Here is a 20128-nt window from a genome sequence, read left to right on the forward strand (position 1 = left end):
AACTGATGAAAATGAACACACAACCACACAAAATCTATGGGATGCAGCAAAAGCAGTTCTGAGAGGTAAGTTTATAGCAGTACAGGCCTACCTCAAGAAACAAGAAAAATTTCTAATTGACTGTATAACCTCACAACTTAAAGAATTAGAAAGCAAACAAAAAGAAAACCCCAGAGCAAGTAGAAGGAAGGAAATAGTAAAGATCAGAGCAGAAATAAATGACATAGAGTCCAAGAAACCAATTAAAAGGATCAATGAACAAAGAACTAGTTTTTCAGAAAGATAAACAAGATTGATGGAGCCTTAGCTAGACTTCTCAAGAAACAAAGAGAGAGAACCCAAATACACAAAATCAGAAATGAAAGTGGAGAAGTAACAACTGACACCACATAAACACAAAACATTGTTAACGACTACTATAAACAATTATATGGCAACAAATTTGACAATCTAAGTGAAATGGACAAATTTGTAGAAACACATAGTCTCCCAAAACTGGACCAGGAAGAGATAGAAAACTTGAGGAGACCAATAACAACTAAGGAAATTGAAGATGTAATTAAGAAACTGCCAGCAAACAAAAGCCCAGGCCCTATGGCTTCATGCGGGAGTTTTACCGAACATTCAAAAAAGAACTAACACCCATTCTCCACAAACTATTTCAAAAAATTCAAGAAGAAGGAAGACTTCCAAACTCGTTTTATGGAGCCAGCATAATTCTAATTCCAAAACCAGAAACGGACAGTATAAGAAACAAAACTATAGGCTAATATCTCTGATGAACATAGATGCCAAAATCCTGAACAAAATACTAGCAAGTCGTTTCCAGCAATACGTCAAAAAAATTATTCACCATGACCAAGTGTGATTCATCCCAGGGATGGAAGGCTCATACAATATTAGTTTTTGCCCATTAAAGAAATCAATAAATGTGATACACCACATAAACAAAATAAAGAATAAAAACCACATGATCATATCAATAGATGCCAAAAAAGACTTCGACAAAATCCAGCATCTATTTCTGAGAAAAACACTCAGCAATGTGAGAATAGAGGGATCATTTCTGGACATAATAAAGGCCATATATGAAAGACTTACAGCCAACATTATACTCAATGGGCAAAAACTAATAGCATTTTCCTTAAGAACAGGAACAAGACAAGGATGCCCACTTTCGCCACTCTTATCTAACATAGTACTGAAAGTCTAAGCCACAGCAATCAGACAGGAAGAGAAAATAAAAGGGATCCAAATTGGAAAGAAGGAAGTGAAACTGTCATAATCCGTAGATGACATGATACTATACATAGAAAACCCCAAAAGCTCCATAAAAAATTTACTAGACTTAATAAATGAATTTGGCAAAGGAGCAGGATACAAAATTAACGTCAGGAAATTGATGACATTCTTATACACCAATGATGAACTCACAGAAAGAGAAACTAAGAAAACAATCCGATTTACCATTGTGGCAAAAAAATTAAGATACCTAGGAATAAACCTAAGCAAAAAAAATAAAGGACCTATTCACAGAAAACTACAGGGCATTGAAAAAAGAAATAGAGGAAGATATAAAAAAGTGGAAGCACGTACCCTGTTCATGGATTCGAAGAATCAACATCATTAAAATGTCCATACTACCCAAAGCAATCTAGAGATTCAGAGCAATCCCCATCAAAATACCAATGACTTACTTCACAGAACTAGAACAAATAGTTCAAAAGGTCATATGAAACTAAAAAGACCCCGAATAGCCACAGCAATCTTGAAAAAGAAGAACAAAGTTGGAGGGATCACCAGATTTCAGGTTATACTACAAAGCCTCTGTAATCACAACAGCCTGGTTTGGCACAAGAACAGGCATATAGACCAATGGAACAGAACAGAGAACCCAGAAATGGACCCAAGGCAATATTCTCAATTAAGATTTGACAAATTTACAAGAGCATACGGTGGAGTAAAGTCAGCCTCTTTAATAAATAGTGTTAGGAAAATTGGACAGCTACATGCAAAAAAATGAAACTAGACCATCACCTTACACCACACACAAGAATAAACTCAAAATGGATAAAAGACTTAAATGTGACTCATGAATCCATAAAATTCTTAGAAAAAAATGCAGGGAACAATATTTCGGACATCATACATAGCAGAATTTTCACTGATGCATCACCTAAGGCAACAGAAACAAAGGAGAAAATAAACACATGGGACTACATCAAACTCAAAAGCTTCTGCACAGCAAAAGAAACAATCATCAAAATGGAAAGGCAACCTACTGTATGGGAGAGCATAACTGCCAATGATATATTAGATAAGGGGTTAATTTCCAATATATAGAGTGCTCATACAACTCAATAAAAGGAAGACAAAAAACCCAATTAAAAAATGGGCAAAGAAACTAAATAGACACCTCTCCAAACAGGACATACAAATAGCTAAGAGACATATGAAGAAATGCTCAACATCACTAATCATCAGAGAGATGCAAATTAAAACAACAATGTGATATCACCTTACACCTGTCAGAATGGCCACCGTGAACAAATCATGAAACAAGTGTTGGTGAGGGTGTGGAGAAAAGGGGTCTCTGGTATACTGCTGGTGGGAATGCAGACTGGTGCAGCCACTACAGAAAACAATATGGTGTTACCTCAAAAAATTAAAAATTGAACTTCCATTTGACCCCGTGATCCCACTTCTGGGCATATACCCTAAGAAGCCTGAAACACCAGTCAGAAAGAATATATGTACCCCCATGTTTGTAGCAGCACTATTTACAATAGCTAAGATCTGGAAACAGCTCATATGTCCATCAATAGACAAATGGATAAAAAAAAGTAGTGGTACATATACACAATGGAGTACTATGCAGTTGTAGGAAAGAAAGGTCTCTTATCCTTTGACAGAACATGGAGGGCCCTGAAAAGTATTATCCTAAGCGAAACAAGCCAAACAGAGAAAGACAAGTATCATATGATCTCACTTATTTGTGGAATATACTGAATGTAACCCTCTGAGGAATGGGGTAGTCCCAGAGACATGGAAGTGGTGTAAAGACTGAAAATCCCCAGTACAGGTTGTAGTGGGGGTGGCGATAAACCACAGAACTTATATGCATGTGTTCATGAACAATGGACGTGGACAGCAAAGCTGGGGACAGGGCAGGGAGGGAGGGGGAGGGGAGAATCAGCGGGGGGGGGGGGGGGAGAAACACCTATAACAAAAATAAATTAATTAAATAAATAAAAAAATTTTAAAAAAATTAAATGTTGCTTAAATACCTGAAATTAAAAACAAACTCTAGATAGCATAACGAACGCTAATTAAAGTGGTCAAGAAATCTTTTTACCTGATCTTGGGAGTAGATATCAATATAGGTTTGTGAAATTTAAATGCTTTTTCTAAAATGGCTAAAATAAAATTTACACAGCATGACATGACATTGAGTAGTGGGAGGCATATAAATGGAAATAAAAATAGAGTAATATTTTTGTATTTTTCAGGACTTTATAAATTATGATATATTTTACACTACGGTAGAAAATATGCGTGAATCAAAGTTTTAACATGTACTTGTTACAGCCCTGACTGGTTTGGTTCAGCGGTTAGACCATCGACCTGCAGGCCAAAGAGTCGCAGGTTTGATTCCAGTCTATGGCATGTTTCTCGGTTGCAGTTTGGTCTCCAGACCATGTTGGAGGCAATCAACTGATATGTCTCTTTCACTTTGATGTTTCTTTCTGTCTCTCTCCCTCCCTCTCTCCCACTCTATTTGAATATAAAGGGAAAATATTTTTGAAATGTACTGGTTACCCTAAAAAAGCAGTGAACTGTATAGCTTCAGAAGTAATACAGAAAAATGAATGTGTTGGTTCCAAAGAGGCAGAATATAAGGGCAAAAAGCATTGAGTAAACATAGCAATTAAAAACAGAAAATGAGGGAGCAAAATATTTCCAAATATGTTAGGACTCACAGCTAATAGAAACAGGTTAAAATCGCCTAGTAATGTACAAATAGTGTCAGGTGATATTAATATAAACATCCAAATAGTTAAGCTTTACTGTGTACAATTTAAAAATATACAGAAAATTTAAAAAGAAAAAGCTTAAAAAGTAATTCTTGAAATTATAAATATATACATGTACATACACACAAAAAAATATAGTTTTATATGCATAATTATAAGTGTAAATGTGTGTATATGTACTTTTTGGACAGTCTACCCTCAATATGGCCCTTTAGACATTTACCCAAAAGAATAGTGACATCTACAAAGCAGATTTACCCAGATTTTCTGTCTCATTTGACCCAAGGAATTAAAAAGAAATACATATCTAATGCATAATACCCATTAATGGATGAATCAAGAAATATAGACCAGAAAATTGCCTTTGGAACAAGATTCCAGTCAAGATGACATAGTAGGTAAATGCTGTACTCACCTCCCCTCACGGCCACATTAAAATAGAATTACAACTGAATTATAGAACAGTCAACCTGGAGAACCATTTGAAGACTAGCTGAAGAAGACATAAGGAAACAGCCATGTCACACTGGTAGGAGGGGCAGAGATGTGAAAAGAGCTGGTTCTGCCCCCATGTATGGCAGTTGAGTGTTAGGAGGGATACCTCAGCTGCAGAGGTCCCCTCTAAGGAGCAAGAGGTTCCAGCCCCACACTGGGCTCCCCAGCCTGGAGCCCAGTGTTAGGAAGAGCCCCCACAACATGTGGATGTGAAAATAAATGGAGATTCCATCTGTCCAGGTGAGATGAAAGGCTGCTAGAAACCCAGCATCCTCTTAAAGAACCTGCACACAGACCCACTCACTCACAGGCTCAAGAAAAGGGACATAAGCTTGAAAGGTGCCAGAGACAACATGGAGAAAATGAATTGTTTGGCTTCAGGGTAAAGGCTGGAGGGACAGTGCCATTATTACTGTATTGAGCCTTCCTTCCACAAGACAGGAAGGCATCAATAAGCCTGTGTTGAGCCCTGGCCGGTTTGGCACAGCAGTTAGAGCATCAGCCTGCAGACCAGAGAGTCCTGGGTTCAGTTTCCACTAAGGGCACATACCTTGGTTGCAGTTTGTCCCCAGCCCCAGTTGGGGTTGTGTGGGTGGCAACCAGTCAATGTGTCTCTCTCACATTGGTGTTTCTCTCTCTCTCTTCCTCCGTCTCTCCCTCCCACTCTATCTGAAGATAAATGCAAAAGTGTCCTTGGGTGAGGATAAAAACAAATAGAATAAAAAAAATAATACTGTGTTGAGCTCTCTCCTCTCTCTCACCCCACATGGCCTGCAGGTACAGGTGGGCACCAAATCTGAAAGTGCATTAACCTGAGGCAACCACTCCCCCACTCTGGTGACCCACTAAGACTCTGTCCCACCCAGCAAGTGTGCCAAAGAGGCTCTTTCAGCAGCAATGCTTTATGGGCAGCCGAGAGAAGACAGCTGGTCTCTGGGTACCCTGTACATTTCGCTGCAGACCCAGGCCAGATACTGGTGGCAGCCAGCCTCAGATAGCATGGTGGCCTCTCACATGTGTCACTCTGCCCCATGGGGAGTCTAAAAAACAATTCAAAAGATCACTGAAACCAAGAGCTTGTTTTTGAAAAGATAAATAATATGAATAAACAACATGTTTTGGTGAAGATGTGAAGATAAGAAAACCTTCATGCATTGTTGGTGGGATTTGGTACAGCCACTATGGAGAGCAGTATTAAGATTCCTTAAAAAATTAAAAATAGAACTACCTATGATTAAGCAATTCTGTTCCTGTGTATTTATCTGAAGAAATCTAAAACACTAATTCAGAAAGATATATGTATCCCTATATTCATTGCAGCGTTATTTACAATAGCCAAGATATGGAAGCAACCTAAGCATCTATCAGTAGACAACTTAATAAACAAGTGGTATATATATACAATGGAATAGTATTTGTGAAAATACTGAAAAATGTGAAATCTTATCATTTGTGACCTCATGGATGGTTCTAGAGGGTATTATGTTAAGTAAAATAAGTCAGACAGAGAGTGACAAATACCATATAATCTCACTTGTATGTGGAATCTAAAGAACAAATAAATGAACAAAGAGAAACAGAATCAAATAGAGAGAACAAACTGATGGCTGCCAGATGTGAGAGGGATTGGAAGGCTGGGGGAAAATGGTGAAGGGATTAAGAACTACAAACTGTCAATTGTAAAGTAGTCATGGTAGTACAGGCTAGGAAACATAGTCGATAATATTGTAATAACTATGTCTGGTGGCAGGTGGGTACTAGACTTCCTAAGTTATATAAATGTCTAGTACTATGCTGTCATCTGTAATTGTAAAAATAAATAAATAAATAAATTACCTTAGAGCAATATTTTATATATATATATGATAAATTAAAATAAATTAATAAATGAAATACAAAAAAAAAACATGGACCAACATATTTCTCTCATCAGCAAATTAGCACAATCCTCCCCTGTGGAGCAGAATGAATAAATGGTGACCAAGGGTTTATCCTTAATGGAATCCCTTTCATATGAGAACCTAAAGCCAAAGGAAGAGATGTTTCTTCACAAAAATTTATTGTTTTTTAAAGTCTTTATAGCTTAAATTTTGATATATCTGCACATTTTGTTAAAGAGTGTCCTCAAATATGTATTTCAGACATGAAATATTGGAACGTGCTGGTTTAATTTGAATCCTAGAATGTCCCAAGATGACCTTTGTCCAAAATGATGAATAATATCTTAATCATGTAGAACATTTTTGGATCGCATAACTTTTCTCTCTGTAAGTTTAAATGAATATATGTGTATATTATACAGGTATATAAAGTATGTAGAAAATTATAGCATTATGTAAGTGATGACTCCTAAGATTTAATGTGAGAAATTATTCCTATGTTGAACCAATTTTCTTTGTAATAAACTTGGTTAATATCATACTTGAATAGGTCCTAGGTCTGGGAACAGCCTATGATCCCAGTGGCCTATCCAATTACTTACCCTTTTTACATTTAAAGCAGTCTGTTATGGACAATAAATTAAATGGTTACCTTATTTACTTCTTCATTTCAGGACATTTTTTTCTTGTACAACTTATTTTAAATACCATATCTGGGCAAAAATTCCTGCCACTCATGTCTCTAATTGCCTACATATAACCTCCAAATCACTCATGTTTTACATTTACTCTCATGATAGACATTGTGTTCTCTTGTTCTTTGCTTTTCTATTGCTGTTACATCAAGCTTCAGCAGTGACCATCCTGCTTTTTAAATCTCCCATTGAACAGATATTTTAACTTCTAATGCATTTTTCACCATTTTTTTTGTGTTCTACCTACATTTCCTTTATAGTTCTCATTATTTTTTAAGTAAAATTTTACCATCCAAACAACATAGCATAAAAAAACCTTCTGCTGTCTTTTCTACATATAAGGAGGTTAAAAGTTTTAAACCCCATTCTAACAACAAATAAAAATCCAAAAAGACTGAAAAATTAAACTCATCTTAGACTAATAAGAGGGGAGGACACTGCTTACAGGACTAAGGAGGCAGACAGACCAACACAGGGAGTCATGAGTTGCCAGAATAGACTCACAGGTGAACACTTCTGGGGGTACCAGTGTTAGGTAGGAAAACCGGAACTAGAATTGACAAACTGCTGGAGGCTCAGTGTGTACAAGTCTGAGACTTACACACCGGGGGGACCTAGATATAGATGGTTTCCCACAATATTGTGAGAACTACTTCAAGAAGATCAGTCAGGTTCTGACCGTAAATACTGGAGAAAAACTTCCTCCTGCTTCTTGCATGGGGAGGTGAAAAGGAACCACTTTGAAATATAGTACACCAGAGTTCTCTGTTCTTAATAAGACCTGCTCTCAGGGGAAACTGGTTTTCAAGTGCCTAACTTGCTGGGTTATTACCAGAACCTAACTGACCTGGGGAAGGGAGGGAAATACCCAACTGTAGTCCACTCTGGCCACTCTGGGCATTCTATACCACCTAAATGGGGAGGAAAAAAAAAAAGAAAAATGCGGGTAAAATTTACAGTCCGCAGACACAGGCTCAATAAAAGAGTAAGACCTAATCATAGGTCTAGAAAATGTTTCCCCTTTACCTATCCAACACCACCATATTACTAAAAGCCAATTTATAGCAGTTCCTTTTACTTAGTACATTATGTTTGGTTATCAAAAAAAAAAAAATTACAGAGCAGCAGAGAACAAGTAAAAAACAAACAAACAAACAAACAAAAAAACCCACCACAATTAGAAAATATAGAGCAAGCATAAGAACCATACCTGGCAGATATGTTGGAGTTGTCATACTAGGAATTTAAAACTACTATGATTAACATGTTAAGAGTGCTAATGAATAAAGTAGATTGCATTCAAGAACAGATTGGATATATAATCTGCCAAATTCAAAAAAGCAAAGAGAACAAAGACTGGAGAAAAACAGAACAAAATATCCAAAGACCCCACTGGAAAAACTATAGAGAGTATCATACATGAAATGGAAATAGCAGAAGGAAAAGAAAGATAGAAACTGAAGAAATATTTATAAAAAATAATGGCTGAAAATTTATCCAACTTAATATCAGACACCTAACCACAGGTGCTAGAAGCTCAGAGAACATCAAATATAATAAATGACAGTAAAATTACAGCTAGGCATAGTATTTTTACACTACAGAAAATTAAAAGTAAGGGAAAAATGCTGAAGAAGCTGAAAAAATACAACACCTTGCAACGATAATAGCATCCAACTTCTCGTTAGAAACCATACAAGGAAGAAAAGAGCGGAGTGAAATATTTAAAGTGTTGAGAGAACCCTCACAACCAAGAATTCTGTGCCCTGAGAAATGAACCTTCAAATGTGGAGGGAAAAAAGCTTTCTCAAATACATAAAAATGGAAGTCATTTGTTGCCAGTAGACCTACCTTGCAAGAAATATGAACAGACAATGGAATACCATGTGGCTGTAGAAAAGAAGGATCTCTGACACTTTGGGACAGCATGGATAGACCTGGAGATTATTAGGCTAAATGAAATAAGCTAGTCAGAGAAATACAAATATCACATGATCTCACTTACATGTGACATCTAATGAACAAAATAAACCAATGAACAGAATAGGTCCAGAGAAACAGAACAGATCGACAGATGTCAAAAAGAAGTAGGGGGGATGGGAAGAGATTAACCAAAAAGCTTATATACATATATGCATAGCCCATGGAAACAGACAATAGTTTAGTGAAGGCCTGGGGTGTATTGGGGACTAGGTAGAGGGGAGCAAAGGGGGAAAAATGAGGAACATCTGTAAGGCTCTCAACACTAAAAGTAATTTTTTTAAAAGTTCTGTCCAACATTTTTTTTAAATCTTTTTTTTTTCAATTACAGTTGACATCCAATATTATATTAGTTTCAGGTGTAACCCCAGTGATTAAATGTTACATAATTTACTAAGTGGTCATCCCAATAAATTTCATACCAATCATACATAGTTATTAGAATATTTTTTTTATATATTTTTTTTTTTTTTATCCTCACCCGAGGATATTTTTCCATATTTTGTACAGATAGAGTGGGAGGGAGAGAGAGAGAGAAACATCGACGTGAAGGGACACATCGAGTGGCTGCCACCCGCACGACCAACCAGGGCCGGGGACAAACTGCAACCGAAGTACGTGCCCTTAGCGGGAACCGAACCCGGGTCTCTCCGGACCGCAGGCTGACGCTCTAACCGCTGAGCCAAACCGGCCAGGGCTAGAATATTTTTTACTATGTTCCCTATGCTGTATTTTATGTCCCCATGACTATGCTGTAACAACCAATTTGTACTTTTTAATCCCTTCACCTTTTCCACTTATTCTCCCAACCCACTCTATCTGGCAATCTTCAAAATGTTCTCTGTATCTATGAGTCTGTTTCTGTTCTGCTTGTTAGTTTATTTTGCTTTTTAGATTAAATTGCTAAGAGATATGTATTTATTGCCATTTCATTGTTCATACTTTTGATTTATTTTCCCCTTTAACATTTCATATAATTCAGGTTTAGTGGTGATGAATTTCTTTAGGTTTTTCTTGTCTAGGAAGCTCTTTATATGTCCTTCAATTCTAAGTGATAGCTTTTTTGGTGGTAGGTTTTTGCTTTTCACCATTTTGAATATTTCTTGCCAATCCCTTCTGGCCTGAAAAGTTTTTGTTGAGAAACCAGCTGATAGTCTTATGAGAATTCCCTATTAGGTAAATAACTCTTTTTCTCTTGCTGTTTTTAAGATTCTCTTTGTCTTTAACCTTTGGCATTTTGATAATAATGTGTCTTGGTGAGGGCCTCATCTTGTTTGTGATTTTCTATGCTTCCTGGACTTGTATGCTTATTTCCTTCACCAGGTTTGGAAATTTTATGTCATTATTTTTTCAAATCCGTTTTAAATTTCTTGTTCTCTCTCTTCTCCTTACAGCATCCCCATAAATGCAAATGTTGGTACACAAAGTTGTTGTAGAGGCTCCTTACACTACTTATTTTTTGGATTTTTTATTTTAATTTTTATTTTTTTGCTGTTCTGATTGGATGGATATGCTAAAAAAGGAGAGGAAATGGAATAATATAAATGCTGAAATAAAAAAGCTCCTACACTAATAAGAAATCATAGCAAGATTGCAGGATACAAGGTAAGTATATAAAAGTCAATTGATTTTCTATATACCAGAAATGGCAAGTGGAATTTGAAATTAAAAATACAATACCATTTACATTAGCATCCCCCCCAAATTTATATAAAAACTTAGAAAATGTGCAAAATTTACATGAAGAAACTACAGGATTCTGATAAATACAATAAAAAACTAAATAAATGTAAAATATTTCATGTTTGTGGACAAGAAAACTAAATATTGTCAAGATATTGGTTGTTCCTGACTTGATCTATAGATTCAATGCAATTGTAACAAAAATCTCAGCAAGTTATATTTGTAAATCAAAAAAAAATGATTCTAAAGTTTATATGGAGAGGCAAAAGACCGAGAATAACCAACACAATATTGAATATGAAGAACAAAGCTGGAGAACTAACAGCCAATTTCAAAACTTACTCTAAAACTACAGTAATTAAGACCAGTGGTATTGGCTAAATAGATATATAGCACGAAATAGAGAGTTCATAACAAGATCTCCATAAATACAGTCAACTAATCTTTGACAAAGGAGCAAAGGTAATACAATGAAGCAAAAACAGTCTTCTCAACAAATGATTTTGGAACAATTGGACATCCACATGCAAAAAAAAAAGAATCTAAACATAGTGTTTATACTCTTCACAAAAATTAACTAAAAATGAATCACTTACCTAAATAAAACACACAAATCAATAAAATTCTTGGGAGATAACCTAGGTGAAAACCTGGGTGACCTTGGGTAGTGCAATGACTTTTTAGATAAAATACCAAAGGCATAATCAATAAAGAGATAATGAATAAGCCAAACTTCATTAAAATTTTAAAAATTCTGTCCTTTAAAAGACAATGTCAAGGAAATTGAGAAAACAAGATAGAGCCTGGGGGGAAATATTTGCAAAATACCTATCTGCTAAAGGACTAGTATCCAAAATATACAAAGAACTAGTAATACTCAACAATAAGAAAAAAATTGATTAAAAATGAATCAAAGACCTTAAACAACTCCTCACCTAAAAAATGTGCAGTTAAAAAAAAGCATACTAAATGTGCTTCATATTATATTTCATCAGGGAAATGGAAATTAAAACAACAAACAACAATGAAATATCACTACACAACTATTAAAAAGGCCAAAATCCATAATGCAGACACTACTAAATGGTGACAAGGATGGGAAGAACAGAAACTCATTCATTATGAGAATGCAAAATGGTACAGCTACTTTGTAAGACAGTTTGGCAGTTTCTGACAAAACTAAAACATACACTTACTATACAATCCAGCAATCACTCTCTGATATTCACCCAACTGAACTGTAAATATGTTCACACAATAACTTGCACACAGATGTTAATAGCATATTTATTCATAATGGCCGCAATTTTGAAGCAACCAAGATGTCTTTCAATAGATGAATGAATAAATAAACTGTGGTACATCCAGACAGTGGAAAATTATTCATCACTAAAAGGTTAACAAGCCATGAAAAGACATGTTGGAAACTTACATGCATATTACTGAAAGAAGCCAATCTGTATAATTTCAACTATATAACATATTGGAAAAGGCAAAACTATGGATATAGTAAAGATATTTTGGTTGTTGGAGGTTTGTGGGAAGGAAGGGATAATACATAGGCGGTACACAGAGGATTTTTAGGGCAGTGAAACTATTCTGTATGATATTACAATGGTGGATACCTGTTATTATGCACTTGTCAAAACCTATAGAATGTAAATCACTGGGAGTGATATAAACTATGGACTTTAAGTGATTATGATGTGTCAATGTAGGCTCATCGAATGTGCCATGCTATTGAAGGATTTGGATAATGGGAGAGGCTCTGTATGTGTGGAGGTGGGAGCATATGAGAATTCTCTTATATAGAGAAAAACTAAGGCATAGAGATATTTTTAATTGTCTCAATGACATACAGATAAGAAAATAGATTATTTAGTATCACTACATTAAACCTAAGATAACTAAGGCTCAGAGAATTTTGGTGACTTGTTCAATACCATACAACTAGTAAGATATCCCCACAGCCTGTTGTTCTGATATAAATAAAGTGTCTGGTGCAGAAACTGACAGGTGTGGATTAAACAGACCTTTGTTTTCCTCTTGGCTCTAACATTTCATAGCTGTGAGAAAGTTGTCAAATAATTAAGTTCTCAAAGTTCTTATAGCCATTTTCTGCAAGGTGAAGGCAACAACGCTTATGTCTCAGTCATTGTGAAGAATAAACAATTGTCTTTAAAACACTACTTACTATCTCCAACTCATAGACAAGTACAAATTCATGGACATTGCTGATGCCCAGTTGAAGATTTTGCTGATGCCCAGTTGAAGATTTCTGTCTCTGGATCAAAGTCAGGGGGCCATCCCTAAGTCAGCTCATCCAGAGATTCCCCCTTTAACAGGTGGCACCTTCTTAGAGTTCAAGGATGATCAACAGAATCCTGTGTTCAAGCTCAGACAGAAGAACAGTGATGAAGAAAAATGTAAAGGTGATCAAAAAGACATCTCTTTCTCCAAGCATGGCCTTCCCTCATCAACATGTACCCTCTATGTTTTTGAGCCAGTTTTCTGACCACTAGAGGGATGATAGTATGTGCTGGCATATGGTAATTTTGGTTTAATTTTCATTTGACCACAGTGAACACCATTGAGGTTTTTTTTTTTTTGATCAGACAGAAACATTTACTATAAGTTTATAATTATTTGAAAGTTCTCTGTACAAAAGCATAAAGAATAAAAGGCATTAAGGCATTGGTGATAAAAAACAAAACAAACAAAAAACCCCCACTTATTACGACACCTAGCACAAGATTTAAAAAATAAATCCGACCTCTTTCATCCCTCTCTTTTCCTGTTATCTTGTCATGAGATGGAAAAAAAATAGGAAATAAAAAGATGTCATTGCCCAAATTGGAGACAGTTTGAAACAAAGACCTGCTTGGAAAAAATTATAAACATGAATAACATGCTTTACCTTGATGTAGATACTCCCACATTTATTTTTTTTAACTTGTTAAAAATAAGTACCTCAATTTAAATGCAAACTGTGGATTATAACCTTTAGATAGTGCTATTTATACAAATTATATCAGGCCTTCTAGAAGAACAAATAACATGACACTGGTATGCATGATTACCATTAACCTTAATCAGACATGGCAAGCTCAGAATTCTGCATCTCCAGAAAACTGTTTTCTGATTAGCTCTATTCAGCAGTAGGGCTCTCCTAGGCTGCAAATTATTTGCCCCAGCCTCCACTGAAGGTAAAAGGAAAGTTGGGAAATTTTGTGTGTGTGTATAAAATAGATTATTATGAATGGACTAGCCACAGCATCTTAATTTAACAAATATCGCACACTGATTGTGTGGCTGTCATGTAGTTTTGATAGATTTTTTTTTTTCTTATTTTCCTTTGAGAAAGATGTATTGGCTTAGCTCACTGCAAAGCATTCAACCATGCATGTAGATCACTCCTTCCTCATTAAAACACACTGCCTTGCATACGTGAACCATAGATCAACAACCATGGATTTTTCTCAATAATTCATCCCAGAAAAGTCTATGGTTGGCTGGTTTCTTTGTGAAAGAGTTATAATCCCATCTAAAGACACATACATTTAAAAAGTAATTTCAACCCTTGAAAACTGAATAATGTGTCTACACCTTGTAACTAGAGGTGTAATAAAGATAGTGACAAAAGAAATTTCCAAAATATTTAGTTACTTCTATACTAGTGTAGAATATCTTAGTAAGGAAAAACAGATGATAAGACACAAACTAGCAAACTGACTTGACAGAGGATTTTGGCTGTAATTCAGGCTTTGTAAATAATCTACTAATGCACAATAAACATCCTTTACCTAGAGCACTCTAACCTAACCTTATTTATACAAATCACATGATTAAACTAGATAATTTTCACTTCTAAGTTGTCTTTTAATATCTGTGTTCCTATAAATCTCATATTTAAAATATTTGATCCCCCAAGGGATGTATACTTATTAAGTAATAATTAAATAAGTTCTTATTAGGTTTTATTAGTTTCTCTGAAATAATGAAAACTTTGCCTTGATCCTCATTTTTCCTATAAGAGACTGATCTTTCGACCCCTTCTAACTTGGATGATTTTTGTAGAAACAATATCCACTGGAACCAAAGAAATAGTGCATAATTTTGGGAAAAGAGTGAGAAGAAGAAAACAAAAGATGTAAAGAAATAAATTAAAGATAAGGGCTTTACTTTTTCTAAATACTTTCTTTATCTGTCAACTTTATTTTATTTATTTAGTTAGTTAGTTTATAAAGCAGCATGGATTCACCTTAGAGTTTTTGTTGTTAGCCATTTTATTGAGGTGTTATTGACTTGTAAATAGCTGCACATATTTAATGTATACAACTCAATTAATTTGGAGATAAGTATACACTCATGAAACCATCTCCACCATTAAGGCCATAAACATATCCATCATATTCCAAAGTTTCCTGCCACCCCCTTTCTTATTATCATTATTATCATTGTTTTTGAGTGTGTGTTAAGAATACTTAAGATTTCTCCTTTTAGATTTTAATTTAAAACAAAACAAAACAAAAAAAGTATATGCTTGGCCAGTGTGGCTCTGAGAAGGCAAGCCAGGTGCAGACAACCCCCTTAGCTCGAAGTGCAGAGACCCCACCCCTGGCTTTTGGGATCCCCTTACTTCTGCCAACAGCCTAAACTATAGCAGAACTAGGAAGTCCCAAATACCCAGAAGCTTATTATGTATAAAATGTTGATGGAACCCGGGTGCAGGGCTCAACATTTGGAGGTGACTCTGCTGGGCCAGCACCGGTGTACATTAAACAGTCATTTTCTAATCCTCCGAGTGCATGCAGTCTGTCTCTTCTGACCAAATGTCTGCAACAACTGCTCAGTTGGTTGAACACTGTCCCAAACACCAAGAGGTTGCTGGTTGGATTCCAGAGGGCACATGTCCTGGTTGTGGACTTGGTCCTCAGTAGAGGGAGTGCAGGAGGCAGCCATTTGATGTTTCTTTCTCATGGATGTTTCTAGCTCCCTCTTCCTTTCTCTCTCTACAAAAAAAAAAAAAAAAAAAAAAAAAATCCATGAAAACATATTAAAAAAAAAAAAAAAGCAAAACTGTATGTGTTATATGCAATTCTCTACATCTTGCTTCTCTTAATTCACAGATGATGAAAATTTCTCCAAGTGAACCAACATAAATGTGGTAATTTTAGAACAATTTGAACACAAAATTATTATTCATGCAATGGGAAGTTGCCATATATTTAGGTACTTTCATGCTTGCTCCTATAATACTCTAACAGTTACTTTATTTTGAATAAAGTACTAGTTGGGGAAAACATATTACCATTGAATTATAGCAGTAAGTGCTAGTTTATAAACGTTATCTGGTATAAAATTTAAAGATAACTTAAATAAATTAACTAAAGATTAGAATTTTCCCAAGGGCATAACCTTGTGATTTTAATTGCTGAGTGTATCAAACACATGCTTTTTGAAAAACTCAACCTAAAAGGCAATACAGTAGTTATTTATGTTGTAGAGCTCCTATATATTTACTTGTTAGGCAATTGTACACAAATAAACATTTGTGCCTTGAGAAAAAAAAGTATAGTTAAAATAATTGTTATTGAGTTATAATTAATAGACAACATATTAGTTTTAGTTATATAACATAATGATTTAATATTTACGTAAAATGATCATGTCTAGTTAATATCCATCATCATATGTAGTTAGAGAATTTTTATCCTTGTAATGAGAAATTTTAAGATTTACTTTCTTAGCTAATACAGTATAGTGCCATGCTGTATATCAAATCCACAAGACATTTATTTTATAACTGGAGGTTTGGACCTTTTGACTCCCTTCATCCATTTCACTCACATCACCTCCTTTGCAACAATCAGTCTGGTCTTTGTATCTATGAAATTTTTTTAAAAGTATAATTTAAAAAATCTATCTCACAAGCAAAATGAATAAAAGTAAAAAGTATAGGCTCTGCTTATAGGTATATGTCTAAAAGAATTGAAGGCAAAACCTTGAAGAGATATTTGCACACCTGTGTACATAACATAACTACAGTCAATAGTCAAGAGGTAGAAACAACCCAAGTGTCTGAATGAATAAACAGACAAAATATGGTACATACATACAATGGTGGTCCTGGCTGGTTTGGCTCAGTGATTAGAGCATCGGTCTATGAACCAAATAGTTTCGGGTTTGATTCCGGTCAAGGGCACCTAGGTTGCGGTTTGGTTCTTGGCCCTGGTTGGGATTGTGTGAGAGGCAGTCAATCACTCTGTCTCTTTCACATTGACATTTCTCTCTCTCTCTCCTTCCCACTCTATCTGAAGATAAATTGAAAAATATTCTCAGGTGAAGATAAAAAAGTGATAATAATAGAATAGTGTTAGGAAAACTGGATATCCACATGCAAAAGAAGGGGGGAAACTGGACCATCATCTTACAACATCCACAAAAATCAACTCAAAATGGATTAAAGATTTAAAATGAGACCTGAAGCTATAAAATGCCTAAAAGACAACATAGCAAGAAAGCTTCTGGACACTGGCCTTAAGAATAATTTCTTGGCTATGACATCAAAAGCACTGGACACAAAAACAAAAATGTACAAATGGGGTTACCTCAAATTAACAAGCTTCTGCACAGAAAAGGAAAAACTGAGTGAGCTACATACAGAATGAGAGAAAATATTTGTTAACCAATATATTTTGATAAAGGTGTAGTACCCACCCTGGCCAGTTTGGCTCAGCAGTTAGAGCATCAGCCCACGGACCAGAGAGTCCAGGGTTCGGTTTGTGCTAAAGGCATGTACCTCAGTTGCAGTTTGTCCTCTGCCCGGGGTTGGGGTTGAGTGGGAGGCAACCAGTTGATGTGTCTCTCTCACATTGATGTTTCTCTCTCTCTCTTCCTCCCTCTTTCCCTCCCACTCTGTCTGAGAATAAATGCAAAAGTGTCCTTGGGTGAGGATAAAAAAACAAAACAGAGGTAATGTCCTAAACATAAGGAACTCTTACAACTCAATAGCAAAAAAAAACAAAAAAACAAACAAACAACAACAAAAAAACACAAATAGCCTAATAAAAAATGGGCAAAGGACCTGAATAGGTATTTCTCCAAAAAAACATAAAAATTCTTAAAGGCATATGAAAAGTTATTCAGCATCCCAAACATCACAGAAATGCAAATCAAAACCACAGTGAGTTCACTTCACACATGTTATAAAGACTATTATATAAAAAAAAATGATAACAAGCATTAGTGAGAATATGGAAGAAAGAGAACCCTTTACACCATTATTAGGCATGTAAATTGTTGCAGTCAATGGAAAACAGCATGACGGTTCCTTAAAAAATTAAAATAGAACTACCACATAATCCAGCAATTTCATTTCTGAGTATATATCTAAAGGAATTATATAAGAATCTTGAAGAGATATCTGCATTCCCATGTTCATTGCAGCATTATCCACAATAGCCAAGACATGGAGACGTAAATTTCCATCAATGGATAAAAGATAAAGAAGCATCCCTGGCTGGTTTGGCTCAGTGATTAGAGTGTTGGCCTGTGGTTAGAGTGTTAGCCTGTGGTCCAGAGAGACCCGGGGTTTGGTTCCTGCTAAGGGCATGTACCTCGGTTGCAGTTTGTCCCCAGCCCTGGTTGGGTCCTAAGGGTGGCAGCCACTCGATGTGTCCCTTTCACTTCGGTTTCTCTCCCTCTCCCTCTCCCTCTCTCTCCCTCCCACTCTATCTGAACACACACACACACACACACACACACACAAAAACAAAAAACAAAAAAATCTCCTCGGGTGAGGATTAAAAAAAAAGAAAGAAAGAAAAATACATGTGTACAATCTATATATCCCTTTTTAGTATGATATTATTCAGCCTTAAAGAAAACAAAGAAAAGAAAGAAGAAAGAAAGAAAGAAAGAAAGAAAGAAAGAAAGAGAAGGAAGGAAGGAAGGAAGGAAGGAAGGAAGGAAGGAAGGAAGGAAGGAAGGAAGGAAGGAAGGAAGGAAGGAAGGAAGGAAGGAAGGGCGAGCAAGCATGGGGATGGATCCAGCATGGGGGCGCCAAGCCTGCGCCTGGGGCAGTGACTTGAAAAAATAAGTTTCTGACAGAGACAGGGTGGAAGAGAGGGAGGACAGAGAGAAAAACATCAATGTGAGAGAGAAACACAGATTGGCTGCCTCCTGCATGACCCCTACCGGGCTGGGGATTGAACCTGCAACCCAGTGTAGTGGGGCTTACTCTCATCACAGCCGCGGGGGAGCGGGATCCTGGAAAGCATCGCACCTGAGCCCGATATGGCAAACAGGAGCACGGGATGTACAGCCTGCACGCATGTTTGACATCGTGGGCACCCAGAGACCTGACACACAGAGACCTGCGCTTCCTTTCCTTCCTCGTTATTAAAGTCATTGATGACCGCCAGCGTGCCCTCCTCATCCCGAAGGACTTGACTTCTTATTGGCGCTGTGATGAGAGTAACCTCCGCCAGGTGCTGCGGCTGCTGAGCATCATTACTCGCCAGGACCTGCTGCCCTACGTCTCCCTCGAGAGGAGGCGGGCTGTGTGCCAACCTTGCAGACAAGTATCTGGACGAGACATCAATTGCTATGTGACCCTCAGAGCCCTCAGTGATCCAGAACCAAGGCCTCCTCAACCCCCTAAAACAGTGCCTACCCACTATCCTGTGGTGTGCTCCACTTCGGGACCTCAGATGTGTAGCAAGAGGCCAGCTCACGGAGAGCCACACTCGAAGTCAGTGACACGGGTCCTAAGGAAAAGCAGACTTGTGACATCAGACTGCGAGTTCGAGCTGAATACTGCCAGCATGAGACTGCTCTGCAGGGCAATGTCTTCTCTCTCTATCAAGCAGGACCCACTTGAGCGCCAGTTTGAGCGTTTTAACCAGGCCAACACCAACCTCAAGCCCGGGGACCTGGGTTCCATCATCTGTGACATCAAGTTCTCTGAGCTCACCTATCTCCACCCATTCTGGAGCGATTACAACAACGGCTCCTTATCAAAGGCACTTGGAGGTTCATCACAGACTCCCACAAGCAGGCTGTGAGCCATGAAGTCATCAAGCTGCTGGTGAACGTGGATGAGGAGGCCTAGGAGCTGGGCTGACAGACACTCCTGAGAAGCTTGGTGCTGTAGGCCTTGCCCTGCCCTTCCCCCTCATGGGACCGGTCCTGCCCCCCACCTCTGGAGCGTACATACTGTTCTGAGGTTTGTTCTCTCCCCTTCCAACCAATCACACCCCTGCCTTTTTTTTTTTTTTTTTTTAAGGAAAATGGAAGTGGTGTTTCTCACCCCTCCCTGTACCCACGTGCCTGGGCGTCCTCTGTTTCCCTTTCCACT

General features: G+C 36.9%; 1 pseudogene; it reads left to right on the forward strand.

Annotated features, from left to right (window-relative positions):
- Positions 1–11834: 11834 nt before the first annotated feature.
- On the forward strand, positions 11835–19924 carry LOC118632102 (annotated as a pseudogene).
- The last annotated feature ends 204 nt before the right edge of the window (positions 19925–20128 follow it).

This window comes from Molossus molossus, unplaced genomic scaffold (genome assembly GCF_014108415.1).
Source record: "Molossus molossus isolate mMolMol1 unplaced genomic scaffold, mMolMol1.p scaffold_m16_p_17, whole genome shotgun sequence".
Classification (NCBI taxonomy): Eukaryota; Metazoa; Chordata; class Mammalia; order Chiroptera; family Molossidae; genus Molossus; species Molossus molossus.